The following is a 17,994-nucleotide window of genomic DNA, read 5'->3' as shown; positions in this document are numbered from 1 at the left end:
CCACACAAACATATTACATTTTCATTTTCCACAGATATTTCAAAACGTATTTCGAACAATAATGAACACAGTTTCTAGTTTTCAGATTAACTACACAATACACATTTCCAACTGCCTGTTTATTTCTTTGAAATTCTGTGCTCTTCATATTTATGCACAGGGCATGGTACCATCGGTCACAGTTGTCACACTGGATCTGTTCACAAATACAAGAAAATATACATGTTTAGCAGTATTGAACTTACTCATCTCCTGTCACACAGTTTGGTGTTTAATTGCTTGTTATTTATTATATAAAACATTTCATGGCTCCCAAGAGTCATTTCCTGTGTCTAATTCTGAATTTTACATTGACAACTCTTGATTTCTCACCCAGTCTGTCATTCCAGGGCCAGACCCCGGGGCTTTGTATGCAGCGCACATCGCACACCAACAGTGGTCATCAAATACTGTAATCAAGAAGAATATACAGCATATTCAAACAAGATAGATTGATAGATCGATATATATATATATATATATAACAAAATAGCTAATTATTTCAGAAAATTAATTTAAAATTATTAATACTTGGAGATTATATAAAATACATTTGTAAACTAAAGTAAATTTTCTAAATTATCAATGTTGCATATCGTTTAGATATCTTTGTCTGTTTGGATTGGCACTGTTGGTGGTTTATATTTTGTGAAATGGAATTTGCATTTTGTAATTTTTTTTTTTTTTTATTGATGTAATGAAGGTCTTCATTACTGGTCAGGATAACACTTTAATTATGTGTAAATGATAATGAGACGGGTACAAATAGATTGAAGTATTTTATTGGGTGTTTTATGCAGGGCATCTCAGTGGGTATTGAGGGTGTCCTGGGGGGGGGAATAATATAAATGAAGTAAATATGGTAATTATGAAATGTATTACAAATGTTTGTAGATTATGGCTTACCTCTGTCTGTTCCTCTGTAGGGTGTTCAGGCGAAAAGAGTCCCCGGGGCCTGAACACCTGATAAAGATTCTGGAAGAGACCAAGTGCAGATGGAAGAGGGGGAACAAAGCCTGAGGCATTTTAGAAGTGATGAATAAATTAATATTTATAGGAGGGTAGTTTTAGATAGTAAATGAGTATGTAACCATGAAGAATGTGTGTTATTTATGTGTTGAAGATTGGTTGTTTTGTTAAGTTGTTTGGTGTATATGTGGTTTGTTCTACCCTGTCTTTTGGGAAGTGTGTTAATTGGTGCCGCCCAGGATTACAAAGCCTGCATGTTGGCCACATGATAGGAGTAATAGGTGCGGGTGCTGCGACACCTCCTGACCATGTAAGCAGGAATGTCATCTTTGTTAAATGTTGGAGATTAAAACACCTGGTTGGTTGCACTACCCCTGCCTCCAGACTCCTATTTCAGCCTCCCGCTAAGGGCCATCCTAACAATTGACCTCACGGGCTGCAGGAGCTAATGAGGGCAGACTCTATATAAGTTGAAAGAGTCATTGAAACAGTGAATTAATTGAACTGTCAAGATGTGCTTGTCACAAAGAAATCAAAACTTAGTGTTCCCCAGCGAAAGCAGCGAGGTCTGTTTAGTTTTGTTATCTTTATTGGTTAAGTTCATGTTTTGTATTACAATGTTTGTATATGTTTTAGTTTTCACATTTATTGAGGTTATTGTGGTGACTTTGATGATGGTGGTTGATCTTAATCAAATAAAATAAAAAACCTTAAATTCACCAGTCAAGACTGGTTCAGTAATGTAAGAGCTGGGGAGATTCTGCAATATATATGTGTGTATGTTTATGTATTGTAAGTCGAAATGCACATGGTATACCTGATGCATCAAGCATTTGAAGAGCGAGAGTTCTTCTTTCACTTTTCATTGCCTTTTTTGTTGTGTCAAAATCTACATCTGGCATCAGAGGGAAGGCTTCCATCAGTGCTTTTGCCATCTAAAGAAAAAAAAAGTTTTTAAAGACTTTTTTTATGGCATTATAATGCATCAGACTTAAAACATTCATGTGGACATATATAGTGTACCCACATATACTAAAACAGGTATGTTTGTTAGTACAGATACCTGTAGTGAAACATCTAAATGTTTCAACATTTAGAAGATGATGAAAGAACTGTAATTACAAATACTGTGTGGCATGTTGCACTGACCCCAGTTATGGGCTACTGTTGGGGGAGTCTGTATTCCTCCAAGTGAATACACACTCTTTCCACAATTCCGAAAGCCCATTTTAACTAACCAGAGAGACTGTATTTGATGATAGACAACTTTTTCTCTTTGGAAAACAAATGACTGTGCCTCATCTATACAGACTGGTAGAACAAGTTCAAAGTGATTTTGACTCAATAGGTCACATGACCTGGAAACTATTGAAGAAAAACCCTCAATTTTGAAGAAAAAAATTCCTAAAAAATGGAAAATGATGTAAAATGGAAAACAAATGACTGTGCCTCATCTAAAGAGACTATTACAATTATTTCAAAGTGATTTTGAGTCAATAGGTCAAATGACCTGGAAGCTATTGAATAAAAACCCTCAATTTTGAAGAAAAAAATTCCTAAAAAATGGAAAATGATTTAAAATGGAAAACAAATGTCTGTGCCTCAATTAAAGGGACTATTAGAATTATTTCAAAGTGATTTTGAGTCAATAGGTCACATGACCTGGAAGCTATTGAAGAAAAACACTCAATTTTGATGAAATAAATTAATTAAAAATTGAAAATGATTTAAAATGGAAAACAAATGACTGTGCCTCATCTATACAGACTGGTAGAACAATTTCAAAGTGATTTTGACTCAATAGGTCACATGACCTGGAAGCTATTGAAGAAAAACACTCAATTTTGAAGAAAAAAATTCCTAAAAAATGGAAAATGGCTAAAAATGGAAAACAAATGACTGTGCCTCATCTATACAGACTGGTAGAACAAGTTCAAAGTGATTTTGAGTCAATAGGTCACATGACCTGGAAGCTATTGAAGAAAAACACTCAATTTTGATGAAATAAATTAATTAAAAATTGAAAAATGATTTAAAATGGAAAACAAATGACTGTGCCTCATCTAAAGAGACTATTAGAATTATTCCAAAGTGATTTTGAGTCAATAGGTCACATGACCTGGAAGCCATTGAAGAAAAACACTCAATTTTGATGAAATAAATTAATTAAAAATTGAAAATGATTTAAAATGGAAAACAAATGACTGTGCCTCATCTATACAGACTGGTAGAACAATTTCAAAGTGATTTTGACTCAATAGGTCACATGACCTGGAAGCTATTGAAGAAAAACACTCAATTTTGAAGAAAAAAATTCCTAAAAAATGGAAAATGGCTAAAAATGGAAAACAAATGACTGTGCCTCATCTAAACAGACTGGTAGAACAAGTTCAAAGTGATTTTGAGTCAATAGGTCAAATGACCTGGAAGCTATTGAAGAAAAACCCTCAATTTTGAAGAAAAAAATTCCTAAAAAATGGAAAATGATGTAAAATGGAAAACAAATGTCTGTGCCTCAATTAAAGGGACTATTAGAATTATTTCAAAGTGATTTTGAGTCAATAGGTCACATGACCTGGAAGCTATTGAAGAAAAACACTCAATTTTGATGAAATACATTAATTAAAAATTGAAAATGATTTAAAATGGAAAACAAATGACTGTGCCTCATCTAAAGAGACTAGTATAATTATTCCAAAGTGATTTTGAGTCAATAGGTCACATGACCTGGAAGCTATTGAAGAAAACATTATATTTCTTTGACAGGAATGTTAGGTTCAGTAATTTGTTGATAGTCCCTAAGTGAACCTTCGGGCGCTGCGGCCGGGAGCGGTGGAGAACCGCTGGCCGAGAGTAGCGTTCCGAAATCGGATCAACTTTCAGCTAAACGTCGGTTACTCCGCGGAGCTCGGGCCGGGAGCGGTGGAGAACCGCTGGCCGACAGTAGCGTTCATAAATCGGATCAACCTTGAGCTAAACGCCGCTTACTCCGCGGAGCTCGAATATCGAATATCCAACTTGAAACTAACTTCACTGCGGTGCCCTGAAGCTCCTTCCCTCCTGCCTCACCCGGAGAGCCAGGCCGCCGCTGCTGGGTCCTCCGTCCGTGGAGCTCCGGCTCCTTCGTCCAATGGATTTAACTATTATCGGATGTTTGGTTTGACAAACAGTCGCCGCTACAATGACGATGATGATCTGAACGCATTTAACTTATCTGACGACGTTCCTGTGTTTATTTACTAGGTTGTTATTCTAACTCCTGGTCCTTAAAGTTTCTGTCCTGTTATGTAGCAGACAGTGTTGGGTAGTAACGGATTACATGTAACGACGTTACGTAATTTAATTACAAAAAATGAGTAACTGTAATTCGTTACAGTTACAATGAGAAAATATGTAATTCAGTTACAGTTACTTCCGAAAATATTAAGAATTACAAATTTAGTTACATTTAAAAAAAAATATGAACAAAAACCTTTGCGAAATATGTAATGATATTTTATTGCTTTGCGCCCTATATCGCCGTTTCCCGCTACGGCTCCTTGTCTCTATCATATTTGCCAGCCGCAATGCCACTCTGATGTTCCGTCCTGTGCTGGCGGAGCCTCCTGGAGGAACAGCAAGCGAGCGGACGGTTCCATTTCAGCTCAAGCAGCGCATCAAAAATGACAGCCTTCCAGCACTGGAAATATAAGGAGCATTTCATTTACATATGTGAAAATGGCTCAAATTTAACCGTGCAGTGCAAGAAGTGTTTGCCGGCTATCAAGAACTTGTCCACGTCGAAGCAATCTATGTCAAACCTGAGGAACATTTAGAGGTAAGTGCAACTCACTGATAGACGAAGCGTATTGTTTTACGAATATTTGACTGTTTGGTGTTGATGCCTGACAAACGTTGGAATCTATTCTTTCCCATGAGACATTGTATGCAATGTGCCAGTGTTATGGTTTTCATGATGAACATAAAGTAAACTAGAAAATTCCTGAAGAAATTTAACTGGGGCCTGCCAAAGTGTGCCCGTCGGTTTGGACCCAGCGTTCTGATGCTAAAAATTAGCATAAATGCTAAGCTAAGTGGAATTTATAACTTGCTTCGCAAGTCAGTCACTACTCTCCTTATGCATTGCTATGGGCAGGCCCCAATTAATGCTACTTGAACATATAATTATTAATTATAGTATATTTTTCTTCTATCTTTTTTTCTCTCTCTCTTTTCAGAGGAAGCATCCAGGCGTTCTTCTGAAAGGCACGTTTAGTCCATCTGATACTCGGGAAGTATCCACAGTGTCCACAGTTGTTTTGCTTGTCTAACACAGTGATTGTGTGATTTTGGAAAACTATTGTTTTTCCCGTTTTGATTTTGAATGATATGTTGCAAACACTTCTATTTTTGTCAACATTCCATTGACTGTTAAATGTCAATGACTAACTTGACTACCCATCGTCCATCTTAATTCTTGATGCACTGTATTATTGCCGTGTTTAATTTTACAAGCAAGGGTGTGCAAGAAAAAATCAAGAAAAATAAAATGTGATGTAAAAGTCTTACTTTGCTTATTTATTACTAAACTAGAGCACTTCATTGTCATTGCACATGTATGAAGTAATGAAATGCAGTTTGGCATCTAATCAAGTGCAACGTGTGCAGATTGTACAGCATGCAGTATTTAGAGATAAAATGCAGTTATTCACAGCTAGGGTAAGGAAAGATGGTTGATAGATATGTGCAGCAGAATAAATAAATTACCCCTAGGGAAATGCATGTATGTGCAGAGCCACTGTAGATAGGGCTATACAGGTGCGAATTGAAGAGGAACACTGTACAAATGTTGGGATGGTACAGTAGGTATGGATAGAGGGGAAGGAAAGACTGGTCTTTGGGAAGAGTTCAATAAGGTGACCGCTGTAGGAAAGAAGTGGTTTCTGAACCTGCTTGTGTTAGTCTGCAAACTGCGTAAATGGTAGAGCCTGGGGGAGGAGCAGAAAAGAGTATGGCCCGATGAGAGGAGTCTGAGAAAATCTTTAATGCCTGGTGCTGGCATCTCTTCTTGTGGACCTCCTGTGATTGCCTGTCAGCAATTCCCTCTCAGCTTAGTGCTCTTTTAAGGTTCCCACTCAGTTCTCAAAAATTAAATGTTGAACATGGGTCAATACTCATTAAAACCTCAAAGTAATCAAAAGTAATTAGTTACATTACTTTTTAAAAGTAATCGAAAAAGTTACACTACAATTACATTTTAAACAAGGTAACTTGTAACTGTAACGGATTACATTTTTAAAGTAACTTACCCAACACTGGTAGCAGATTGTCTCAATAAATGACCGAAAATTAAATAAAACAGGTTTATGCTGCTCACATGATCGGATGTGGACGCACCGTCTGCTAAACACTGATGTCGACTGGCAAAAACAGGGAACTAAATTTCCGGGTTCCTTCTCTTTCTGAGAAAGAGAAGGAACCCGGTCCGCCTCTTCACGGTCCGCCTCTTCTCAAAGAGAAGGCAAACCGTGTCCGCCTCTTAGAGGCGGATTCCCGGGTTCCCTCCTGCAACCCGTCTAGAGACAAGACCGTGTCGACACGGTAGAGATACGGACAAGACCGTATCTCTACCGTGTCCGCCTCTTAGAGGCGGATTCCCGGAGGGAACCCGGGAATCCGCCTCCATGGTCCGCCTCTAAGAGGCGGACACGGTCTTGTCTCTAGACGGGTTGCAGGAGGGAACCTTATATACTGTAGACGGGTTGCAACACGCAGTTGTTTCAGTTTATTTGCAGTTGTTGCAACCCGTCTACAGTATATAAGGTTTTTGACGGTCGCTGTTCTGAGACAGTGTGAGCGGAGCAGCAGCGGACCTCAGTGCAGGCGGTGCATTCACAGCCGATCAGGTCAACATCATAATGTTTACAGTTAATATCTTGTAAAATAAAAGTATAGATCTTCAGCAGTGCAGAAAAACGATAGAAAACTAAGTAAAGCAAAAAATATATATACACTGTTAGACCTTTTATTGTAATTTTACCATTCTGTAATTACCATTCTACAGTACCCTTAACTGTTATGATATTTCACAGTTAATTTTTACTGTGAGTGTGCTTTACAGTTATAACTGCATTACTGTAAATGTAGTTTAAAGTATAATACTGTATTGTATTTATAGTAAGCTGGTCTACTGTAAACTTGTTTCACAACATAATGTCAGGTTACTGTAATTAAAGTTTACATTTTTTTAATATAAGAATATTTTACCATAAACCGAAAATTCATAAAAGAAATTTAGTCCAACTACTGTGAATAACAGGTATTTATTTTCAGCAGAATTTGTAGAAATAAAATCCATTTACATATTCGCAATGTCACAATACAATATCATGTGCTGTAAAACAACAAAACCATAGAACACATTTCCTACATCAGAAGAACTTTTATTCCATTTGTCAAACAAAATCAGTGGGATGCATCTTGTGGAAGCTGAACTGTAAAGAATAAGACAGACAATGTGGGAGGTCATGAGATGGTCAGGAAGTTATCTACATTTTCAAATCAACAGGAAGGTTGACAAATTAAGCTGAAGTGACAATGTTCAAATGCATAAAATCTTTGTCATAAAGCAGCATTAAGTTGATAATTTGTTTAAAAAAATCAATTGGACTGAAGTGATAATAGAAGCTGCATAAAGAATGAGCAGGACTGGCTTCACTTCAGGTTTTTGGATTGTTTATGGCAAAAGCAGTCAGTCAGTCTTCAGTAATTCAAAAGATTGCGTACTACAAATGTCCCCAAGGGGACGATGAAGTACAACAATCTTTTTAGTCGTTTTGTTGGTGCTGACGGATTACTGCAAGGTTGTGCCTAATAAACTGAAAACTGCATAGTATAAAAATACACCACACTTAAACGACTACACACTTATACATTTCTGTGATTTATTAAGAGATGCAGCGACATCCACTTTTTACCACGGACACAGAAAAGATGCAGGCTACTCTAAAGGGCTATTGTGTAGGAATCACATGCCATTTATAAATAATCATTAAAATCATATTAAAAAGGCTAAAGTAAAGTCAGAGCATGCAAGATAGGAGGAAAAGACAACAAAATAATAAACATTTGGTAAAATACTAACCTAGTTGGAAGTCCTCCATTCAAATTCAGCGAGTCGTTGGAAGAAGGTGGTGATCTGGGAGTTGACACTGACTACTTTCCTCTTGACAAGACTTCCCGTCTTGCGGCTTGTACCGACTTTGGCTGTGCATTTGGTACCAACATCTGGATTGATCCTCAAAGAATCTTTTAACAGAAATAAATATATTAATTGTATTTTTTAAATGAAGACGTACAATACAGCAATCAGCTATGGTTCTTCATCATCAGTCAAACTGTCATTAAATTTAATTTATAATGGCTTGGTGTAGAGTACTTGCCGTTGTATCATCTCCAGCGTGGTGGATGCTGACTCTCATACTCCAGATTGAAGACATAATATGACCCAGAAAAGACAGCAAGGATGCTGGCAAAGTCATGTAGTTGCTCAGGCTCGAAAAATACCTTCTCCTCCATACTGACCATCCACCGGGTTGCAGACATCAAGCTATTTCCTAAAATAGACAAACCCTTGTCAGGCTAACGCTAGTGGTAAAAGTACAGACTACCATAACAATTACATACATTGCTACAAAAAAATTATAGTGATAGAAAATATTCCTCTTACCAAGCATGATTACCCTTGGTGTAGTGGGTAAGGTCATTTCCATTTCAACAAGACATCTTGGTGGAAGATACCTTTAAAACATAAAAGGAAAACTTACTGGTAGTAATTTATATTTAAAGGGCCAGTTCACCCAGATTACAACAGGTTTTTGAGAACCTCATCCCGGAGACTAGACTAGATTTTACCCCTACATCCTGCTACCACTCTGAAACAGCGGATGTGAATGACAGTTTGTGGGGCTAAATGCATTTTTTAAAGCATTACATTCCACAAATACAGTTCCACAAGTGTTCAGTCTGACTTCTGCAATGGCGGTGACTCCTGTGCATGTGGGACCTGAATGCAGAAAATGCAGGACATTGCTCTATTCCACATGCAAACCGATAATTAGCTGTGTGTTGATGTTTCTTCACATGACTACAAAATTCTGTAATTCTGAAGTACAAATGCTGCAGAATTTACACCTGTACATAGTTGCACCTGTTAGTACTGACTTAACTTTAAATTTGCAGGAGCATGGTTTAAACATGTGAACAGTCCTTGTATGTAACCAGGGTTGGAAATTAACTTTTTTGTCCACCCTGCCACTGTGGCTGAACAACTCAAAAAATAACAGAAACTACTTTAATGTTTTTCACCTTTGTCCTCATTTACAGACTCTTATACACTATGTTGGAGATGTAATGGTACTTTAAGCAGGCTAACCAGCTGTAGCAAGCTCAAAGTTATAGATTAGGTTAGCTGCTCCTCTACATTTCCAGACTATTTTGTGGCTTCAAATATGTTTGAAGAGCTGTCTTTTTACCTGTTGTCTTGTCTTTTGAAGAGATGAAGCTATGTTAGCAGTCAGCAGGACAGAACTGCACAGCCACTTGGAGGGAAAAAGCTTGGGAGTGAAAAAAAAGGTCATCTGAAGAAAAGAAAAAAAAGAACAAAGTTAGAAATTCATCTTTACTGACCTACGTAGCTAATCTGCACTTTTAACGTTTGCAAGATCATGGTTTAAACAAATGAACAGTCATTAGATGTAAAAAAAAAAAAAAAGAAAAGGGGGGGAGGATCAATTATCAGTTAAGGTATATTGTTTGACAAAGGATGTAACAACAATGCTAACAGACACTCAGCACTGAGCTCATCTCAACCCAAAGCCGCCTGAGGAAGATTAAGCGGCAAAAGTCAAGCTAAAACCTTCAACGGTAAAATTAGCACCGTAGCTAACGTTAACTCCAAACCAGCTCAAAAATAACACCACCATATTTTCCTATCTTTCACCTCATTTACAGACACGTAACTTATAAGGTTGCAATATGCCAGTCATATAAAACACCAGAGTTAGTAACGTAAAGGTAACGTTATTTTACCAGGCTAACCAGAACAAACGAGCTCATGCTATAATGCTAAGTTATAGCATTATAGCATGATGCTATAAGCTACGTTAACTCCATCTAAAATGTACATTTCCAGACTAGGTTTTGGCTTCAAACAGTTTTCTAAGAAGTGTTTTTTTTTCCTGTCTTGAAGAGCTGAAGCAGTGTGAGCCCACAGCACGGAGACAGAGCTGCACTTGCACTTGGAGAGAAAAAGCTGGTTGGAAGCGAAGCCACGCTTGATGACGTAGCTAGATAAACTGCATATTAATGTTAGCTAGGATGTGAAAAAAACAAAAGTACATGCTCTCTTCTGCCTTAAAAATATGTTAACCACTAAAGGAGTAAAAAATACAGAAACAGGGAACCACGATGAAGCAGCTATGATGACCGTTGGAAATCAAATATAATTCTTATATATAAGTACAGAACCACTACTGTAATGTGTAAACAGTAAATTACTGCAAATTCAAAACATACAGTAAGTTACTGTAATACTATGTACTATACCCATAATGCAATGCAAATTACAGCGTGTGACGTAATCCCTGAGCCGCGTCAGATAGCGTGGCTGTCAGTACGCCAACAACATGCCAAAGTGCAAATGTATGTTTACTGACGATTTACAAAAGAGTTTCCCCGCTTTTAGACCACCCCCGCCCGCTCCAAGGTGTCCTGGTTTTCCCAACTGAAAATATGGTCACCCTATCTTATGGTAGTTTTACTGGCATTTTGTGGTATTTAACTGTAAAAAATACAGCAAAGGCTAACAGTGTATGATGACCGTTGGAAATCAAATAGAATTCTTACTGTATATTATAAGTACAGTACCACTACTGTAATGTGTAAACAGTAAATTACTGCAAATTCAAAACATACAGTAAGTTACTGTAATACTATGTACTATAACCATGATGCAATGCAAATTACAGTAACTACTTGTAAAGATGTCTTATGGTAGTTTTACTGGGCATTTTTGTGGTATTTAACTGTAGAAAAATACAGCAAAGGATAACAGTGTACCTTTCTCGACAATAATTGAATTGGGGTGATGGGAAATCCCCATGGAGATTGAATAAAAATCCTGTGGTCTTCCACACAAGAAGAGACCCTGGCATGGTGTTAAATTTTTATATGAAACCCTACCTTGTTGTATTTGTACAAGTTCAATCACGTAAGAAATTGGTTGCTTGTTGGAACTGTGGTTTCTGTCTATGCTTTCAAAAACATTGACCCTGGATTCAAGTCCAAGCCAAACCTACGTAGTGGTATTTGTAGAAGTTTGAATGCATTAGTTGTCAGTTGCTTGGTTGGCACAATGGATAGTGTCTGTGCTTTAGACACATGCATCCTGGGTTCGAGTCCAGCTTATGACCTGGTATCAATTTTTTAAGCCAAACCTATGTAGTGGTATTTGTAGAAGTTTGAATGCATTAGTTGTCAGTTGCTTGGTTGGCACAATGGATAGTGTCTGTGCTTTGGACACATGCATCCTGGGTTCGAGTCCAGCTTATGACCTGGTATCAATTTTTTAAGCCAAACCTATGTAGTGGTATTTGTAGAAGTTTGAATGCATTAGTTGTCAGTTGCTTGGTTGGCACAATGGATAGTGTCTGTGCTTTGGACACATGCATCCTGGGTTCGAGTCCAGCTTATGACCTGGTATCATAATTTTTTAAGCCAAACCTATGTAGTGGTATTTGTAGAAGTTTGAATGCATTAGTTGTCAGTTGCTTGGTTGGCACAATGGATAGTGTCCTGTGCTTTGGACACATGCATCCTGGGGTTCGAGTCCAGCTTATGACCTGGTATCATAATTTTTTAAGCCAAACCTATGTAGTGGTATTGTAGAAGTTTGAATGCATTAGTTGTCAGTTGCTTGGTTGGCACAAATGGATAGTGTCTGTGCTTTGGACACATGCATCCTGGTTCAAGTCCAGGTCATTGCATGGTTTTTAGAGGTTATATCAAGTAGCATAGTATCTCTAGATGTTCGAGTGATGCATGTGCATATTGCCCAGTTAAAATGGGTTCAAGACCTGTGGGGGGGGGGTGGTAGAGAGAGAGAGAGAGAGAGAGAGAGGAGATAGAGAGAGAGAGAGAGAGAGAGAGAGAGAGAGAGAGAGAGAGATATTTTGTTTAAGGAGGCCCGGGGGTCTCTCTCCTCTGGGGAGTGACCCAGGGCCTCCCCCTCCTCTGCTTAGGCAGAGGGGAGATGGCCCCGGGGGTCTCTCTCCTCTGGGGAGTGACCCAGGGCCTCCCCCCTCTGCTTAGGCAGAGGGGAGATGGCCCGGGGGTCTCTCTCCTCTGGGGAGTGACCAGGGCCTCCCCCCTCTGCTTAGGCAGAGGGGAGATGGCCCGGGGGTCTCTCTCCTCTGGGGAGTGACCCAGGGCCTCCCCCCTCTGCTTAGGCAGAGGGGAGATGGCCCGGGGGTCTCTCTCCTCTGGGAGTGACCCAGGGCCTCCCCCCTCTGCTTAGGCAGAGGGGAGATGGCCCGGGGGTCTCTCTCCTCTGGGGAGTGACCCAGGGCCTCCCCCCCTCTGCTTAGGCAGAGGGGAGATGGCCCGGGGGTCTCTCTCCTCTGGGAGTGACCCAGGGCCTCCCCCCTCTGCTTAGGCAGAGGGGAGATGGCCCGGGGGTCTCTCTCCTCTGGGGAGTGACCCAGGGCCTCCCCCTCTGCTTAGGCAGAGGGGAGATGGCCCGGGGGGTCTCTCTCCTCTGGGGAGTGACCCAGGGCCTCCCCCCTCTGCTTAGGCAGAGGGAGATGGCCCGGGGGTCTCTCTCCTCTGGGGAGTGACCCAGGGCCTCCCCCCTCTGCTTAGGCAGAGGGGAGATGGCCCGGGGGTCTCTCTCCTCTGGGGAGTGACCCAGGGCCTCCCCCCTCTGCTTAGGCAGAGGGGAGATGGCCCGGGGGTCTCTCTCCTCTGGGGAGTGGACCCAGGGCCTCCCCCCTCTGCTTAGGCAGAGGGGAGATGGCCCGGGGGTCTCTCTCCTCTGGGGAGTGACCCAGGGCCTCCCCCCTCTGCTTAGGCAGAGGGGAGATGGCCCGGGGGTCTCTCTCCTCTGGGGAGTGACCCAGGGCCTCCCCCTCTGCTTAGGCAGAGGGGAGATGGCCCGGGGGTCTCTCTCCTCTGGGGAGTGACCCAGGGCCTCCCCCCTCTGCTTAGGCAGAGGGGAGATGGCCCGGGGGTCTCTCTCCTCTGGGAGTGACCCAGGGCCTCCCCCCTCTGCTTAGGCGAGGGGAGATGGCCCGGGGGTCTCTCTCCTCTGGGGAGTGACCCAGGGCCTCCCCCCTCTGCTTAGGCAGAGGGGAGATGGCCCGGGGGTCTCTCTCCTCTGGGGAGTGACCCAGGGCCTCCCCCCTCTGCTTAGGCAGAGGGGAGATGGCCCGGGGGTCTCTCTCCTCTGGGGAGTGACCCAGGGCCTCCCCCCTCTGCTTAGGCAGAGGGGAGATGGCCCGGGGGTCTCTCCTCCTCTGGGGAGTGACCCAGGGCCTCCCCCCTCTGCTTAGGCAGAGGGGAGATGGCCCGGGGTCTCTCTCCTCTGGGAGTGACCCAGGGCCTCCCCCCTCTGCTTAGGCAGAGGGGAGATGGCCCGGGGGTCTCTCTCCTCTGGGGAGTGACCCAGGGCCTCCCCCCCTCTGCTTAGGCAGAGGGGAGATGGCCCGGGGGTCTCTCTCCTCTGTCGAGTGACCCAGGGCCTCCCCCCTCTGCTTAGGCAGAGGGGAGATGGCCCGGGGGTCTCTCTCCTCTGGGGAGTGACCCAGGGCCTCCCCCCTCTGCTTAGGCAGAGGGGAGATGGCCCGGGGGTCTCTCTCCTCTGTCGAGTGACCCAGGGCCTCCCCCCTCTGCTTAGGCAGAGGGGAGATGGCCCGGGGGTCTCTCTCCTCTGGGGAGTGACCCAGGGCCTCCCCCCTCTGCTTAGGCAGAGGGGAGATGGCCCGGGGGTCTCTCTCCTCTGTCGAGTGACCCAGGGCCTCCCCCCTCTGCTTAGGCAGAGGGGAGATGGCCCGGGGGTCTCTCTCCTCTGGGGAGTGACCCAGGGCCTCCCCCCTCTGCTTAGGCAGAGGGGAGATGGCCCGGGGGTCTCTCTCCTCTGTCGAGTGACCCAGGGCCTCCCCCCTCTGCTTAGGCAGAGGGGAGATGGCCCGGGGGTCTCTCTCCTCTGGGGAGTGACCCAGGGCCTCCCCCCTCTGCTTAGGCAGAGGGGAGATGGCCCGGGGGTCTCTCTCCTCTGTCGAGTGACCCAGGGCCTCCCCCCTCTGCTTAGGCAGAGGGGAGATGGCCCGGGGGTCTCTCTCCTCTGGGGAGTGACCCAGGGCCTCCCCCCTCTGCTTAGGCAGAGGGGAGATGGCCCGGGGGTCTCTCTCCTCTGGGGAGTGACCCAGGGCCTCCCCCCTCTGCTTAGGCAGAGGGGAGATGGCCCGGGGGTCTCTCTCCTCTGTCGAGTGACCCAGGGCCTCCCCCCTCTGCTTAGGCAGAGGGGAGATGGCCCGGGGGTCTCTCTCCTCTGGGGAGTGACCCAGGGCCTCCCCCCTCTGCTTAGGCAGAGGGGAGATGGCCCGGGGGTCTCTCTCCTCTGTCGAGTGACCCAGGGCCTCCCCCCTCTGCTTAGGCAGAGGGGAGATGGCCCGGGGGTCTCTCTCCTCTGGGGAGTGACCCAGGGCCTCCCCCCTCTGCTTAGGCAGAGGGGAGATGGCCCGGGGGTCTCTCTCCTCTGTCGAGTGACCCAGGGCCTCCCCCCTCTGCTTAGGCAGAGGGGAGATGGCCCGGGGGTCTCTCTCCTCTGTCGAGTGACCCAGGGCCTCCCCCCTCTGCTTAGGCAGAGGGGAGATGGCCCGGGGGTCTCTCTCCTCTGTCGAGTGACCCAGGGCCTCCCCCCTCTGCTTAGGCAGAGGGGAGATGGCCCGGGGGTCTCTCTCCTCTGTCGAGTGACCCAGGGCCTCCCCCCTCTGCTTAGGCAGAGGGGAGATGGCCCGGGGGTCTCTCTCCTCTGTCGAGTGACCCAGGGCCTCCCCCCTCTGCTTAGGCAGAGGGGAGATGGCCCGGGGGTCTCTCTCCTCTGTCGAGTGACCCAGGGCCTCCCCCCTCTGCTTAGGCAGAGGGGAGATGGCCCGGGGGTCTCTCTCCTCTGTCGAGTGACCCAGGGCCTCCCCCCTCTGCTTAGGCAGAGGGGAGATGGCCCGGGGGTCTCTCTCCTCTGTCGAGTGACCCAGGGCCTCCCCCCTCTGCTTAGGCAGAGGGGAGATGGCCCGGGGGTCTCTCTCCTCTGTCGAGTGACCCAGGGCCTCCCCCCTCTGCTTAGGCAGAGGGGAGATGGCCCGGGGGTCTCTCTCCTCTGGGGAGTGACCCAGGGCCTCCCCCCTCTGCTTAGGCAGAGGGGAGATGGCCCGGGGGTCTCTCTCCTCTGGGGAGTGACCCAGGGCCTCCCCCCTCTGCTTAGGCAGAGGGGAGATGGCCCGGGGGTCTCTCTCCTCTGGGGAGTGACCCAGGGCCTCCCCCCTCTGCTTAGGCAGAGGGGAGATGGCCCGGGGGTCTCTCTCCTCTGGGGAGTGACCCAGGGCCTCCCCCCTCTGCTTAGGCAGAGGGGAGATGGCCCGGGGGTCTCTCTCCTCTGGGGAGTGACCCAGGGCCTCCCCCCTCTGCTTAGGCAGAGGGGAGATGGCCCGGGGGTCTCTCTCCTCTGGGGAGTGACCCAGGGCCTCCCCCCTCTGCTTAGGCAGAGGGGAGATGGCCCGGGGGTCTCTCTCCTCTGGGGAGTGACCCAGGGCCTCCCCCCTCTGCTTAGGCAGAGGGGAGATGGCCCGGGGGTCTCTCTCCTCTGGGGAGTGACCCAGGGCCTCCCCCCTCTGCTTAGGCAGAGGGGAGATGGCCCGGGGGTCTCTCTCCTCTGGGGAGTGACCCAGGGCCTCCCCCCTCTGCTTAGGCAGAGGGGAGATGGCCCGGGGGTCTCTCTCCTCTGGGGAGTGACCCAGGGCCTCCCCCCTCTGCTTAGGCAGAGGGGAGATGGCCCGGGGGTCTCTCTCCTCTGGGGAGTGACCCAGGGCCTCCCCCCTCTGCTTAGGCAGAGGGGAGATGGCCCGGGGGTCTCTCTCCTCTGGGGAGTGACCCAGGGCCTCCCCCCTCTGCTTAGGCAGAGGGGAGATGGCCCGGGGGTCTCTCTCCTCTGGGGAGTGACCCAGGGCCTCCCCCCTCTGCTTAGGCAGAGGGGAGATGGCCCGGGGGTCTCTCTCCTCTGGGGAGTGACCCAGGGCCTCCCCCCTCTGCTTAGGCAGAGGGGAGATGGCCCGGGGGTCTCTCTCCTCTGGGGAGTGACCCAGGGCCTCCCCCCTCTGCTTAGGCAGAGGGGAGATGGCCCGGGGGTCTCTCTCCTCTGGGGAGTGACCCAGGGCCTCCCCCCTCTGCTTAGGCAGAGGGGAGATGGCCCGGGGGTCTCTCTCCTCTGGGGAGTGACCCAGGGCCTCCCCCCTCCGCTTAGGCAGAGGGGAGATGGCCCGGGGGTCTCTGCCACAGTAGCATCGTGCGGCTGTAGCATCTTGCAGCATCGTGCGGCATTAGCATCGTGCCGCAGTAGCATCGTGCGGCTGTAGCAACGTGCCGCAGTAGCATCGTGGGGCATTAGCAACGTGCCACAGTAGCATCGTGAGGCTGTAGCACCGTGCGGCTGTAGCATCGTGCGGCATTAGCAATGTGCCACAGTAGCATTATGAAAAAAAAAAGTAAAAATGAGAAACTGGGAAAGCTAACTTAACTTTTTTTAGTTCAAGACTATTGTAATTGTGCAGCCTCTGCTAGAATGTCAATGTTTTGTGGCTTCTTCGAAATTATGTAGACCATAATTATTATTTTGAGCAATGCTAATCAAAGCCTTTTTAATTTTTTAACTAGATGCCTCGACAGCCAGCAGTGGACAGAGAGTCTCTTTTCGCAGTTCTCTGCAAGTCAAAAGAGGCTATCCTAGAAAACGGCAATATAGCCACTCCAACTGCCGCTGTCTGGACAGAGTTAAGTCAGCAGTTGGGAAATAAAATGTCTGCAAAAGCCCTGTACACATTTGTAAAGCTAAACAGACAAAACGTATGGGCAAGCTTGGAAATAAATGATCAAGAAAGTGATCCTGAAAGCCCCGTGGACACAGAGTTTGACTCAGACACAACTTCTACTGGACAATTTACAGATTTTCAGCTTGAAGTTCCATTTGAAGAATTGATTAAATTTATACCAGAAAGAGTTGAATACAATGACAAGTTTTCATCATCTGGCAAAAGGGAATACACAATTTTAAAACCTGGCACTTGGAGTCGCATAATTAATGATCTGCTTTGGAAAAAGTTGAAAAGCACATGTACATTTGTATTGCAAAGAACAAAAGTTTATCCAACTGTCACTAGTAAGTACATTGATATCAAAGGCTTCTGTAAAGAGTGTCAAGGCCATGTTAAAATGACATGTGACAGAGAGCCAACGGTCAACAGCCCAATGGTGCTCCAGTGCTCCATCCAAGGTGCCGACATCTCCCTGCACACTGGCCAGTCCAAAAGATTCATGTCAGGAACCCTTCGTGCACAGGTTTCAAAAGAGTTGTGTGATGGTAGGATGGAACCAGCTGTATGCAGGTCAGCAAAGGCATCAGAGTTGATGGATATTGGAGATCCCGAGCCAAGTCACCTTCCAAATCTGGCAACCTTACGAAAAGCCAAGCAGGAGAGAAAAGATTTGGAATTAGGCGACAAAGACCCCATTCTGTCTTTGCAGTTATTAAAGTATAGCACACCTAACAGTGGCAGTATAATACATATTGGTCTGGATAAATTCTTCTGTCACTATTGGAGTCAAATGTTTATAAGGCACTGACCAAAAAATGTCCCTCAGTAGTTTGCTTTGATGCAACTGGTTCAGTTGTCAGAAAAC

At 45.7% G+C, this 17,994-nt stretch overlaps 1 long non-coding RNA gene across 2 annotated transcripts; it reads right to left on the bottom strand.

Moving 5' to 3' along the window:
* Nucleotides 1–126: 126 nt before the first annotated feature.
* LOC116716715 (uncharacterized) lies at nucleotides 127–6,594 on the bottom strand. 2 transcript variants are annotated; one of them, XR_004338597.1, is made up of 3 exons: nucleotides 6,297–6,594; nucleotides 373–1,943; nucleotides 127–196 (listed from the first exon to the last, which is right to left on the bottom strand). It is a non-coding gene; the product is annotated as an uncharacterized LOC116716715 (long non-coding RNA). The 2 variants fall into 2 exon arrangements; XR_004338596.1 differs by lacking the exon at nucleotides 6,297–6,594 and having other exon boundaries at nucleotides 373–2,271.
* Nucleotides 6,595–17,994: the final 11,400 nt, after the last annotated feature.

The sequence above is a fragment of the Xiphophorus hellerii genome, unplaced genomic scaffold (genome assembly GCF_003331165.1).
Source record: "Xiphophorus hellerii strain 12219 unplaced genomic scaffold, Xiphophorus_hellerii-4.1 PGA_scaffold_82__1_contigs__length_105542, whole genome shotgun sequence".
Lineage (NCBI taxonomy): Eukaryota > Metazoa > Chordata > Actinopteri > Cyprinodontiformes > Poeciliidae > Xiphophorus > Xiphophorus hellerii.
The sequence above is the reverse complement of the archived record's forward strand: the minus strand, read 5'-3'. Positions and strand labels throughout refer to the sequence as shown.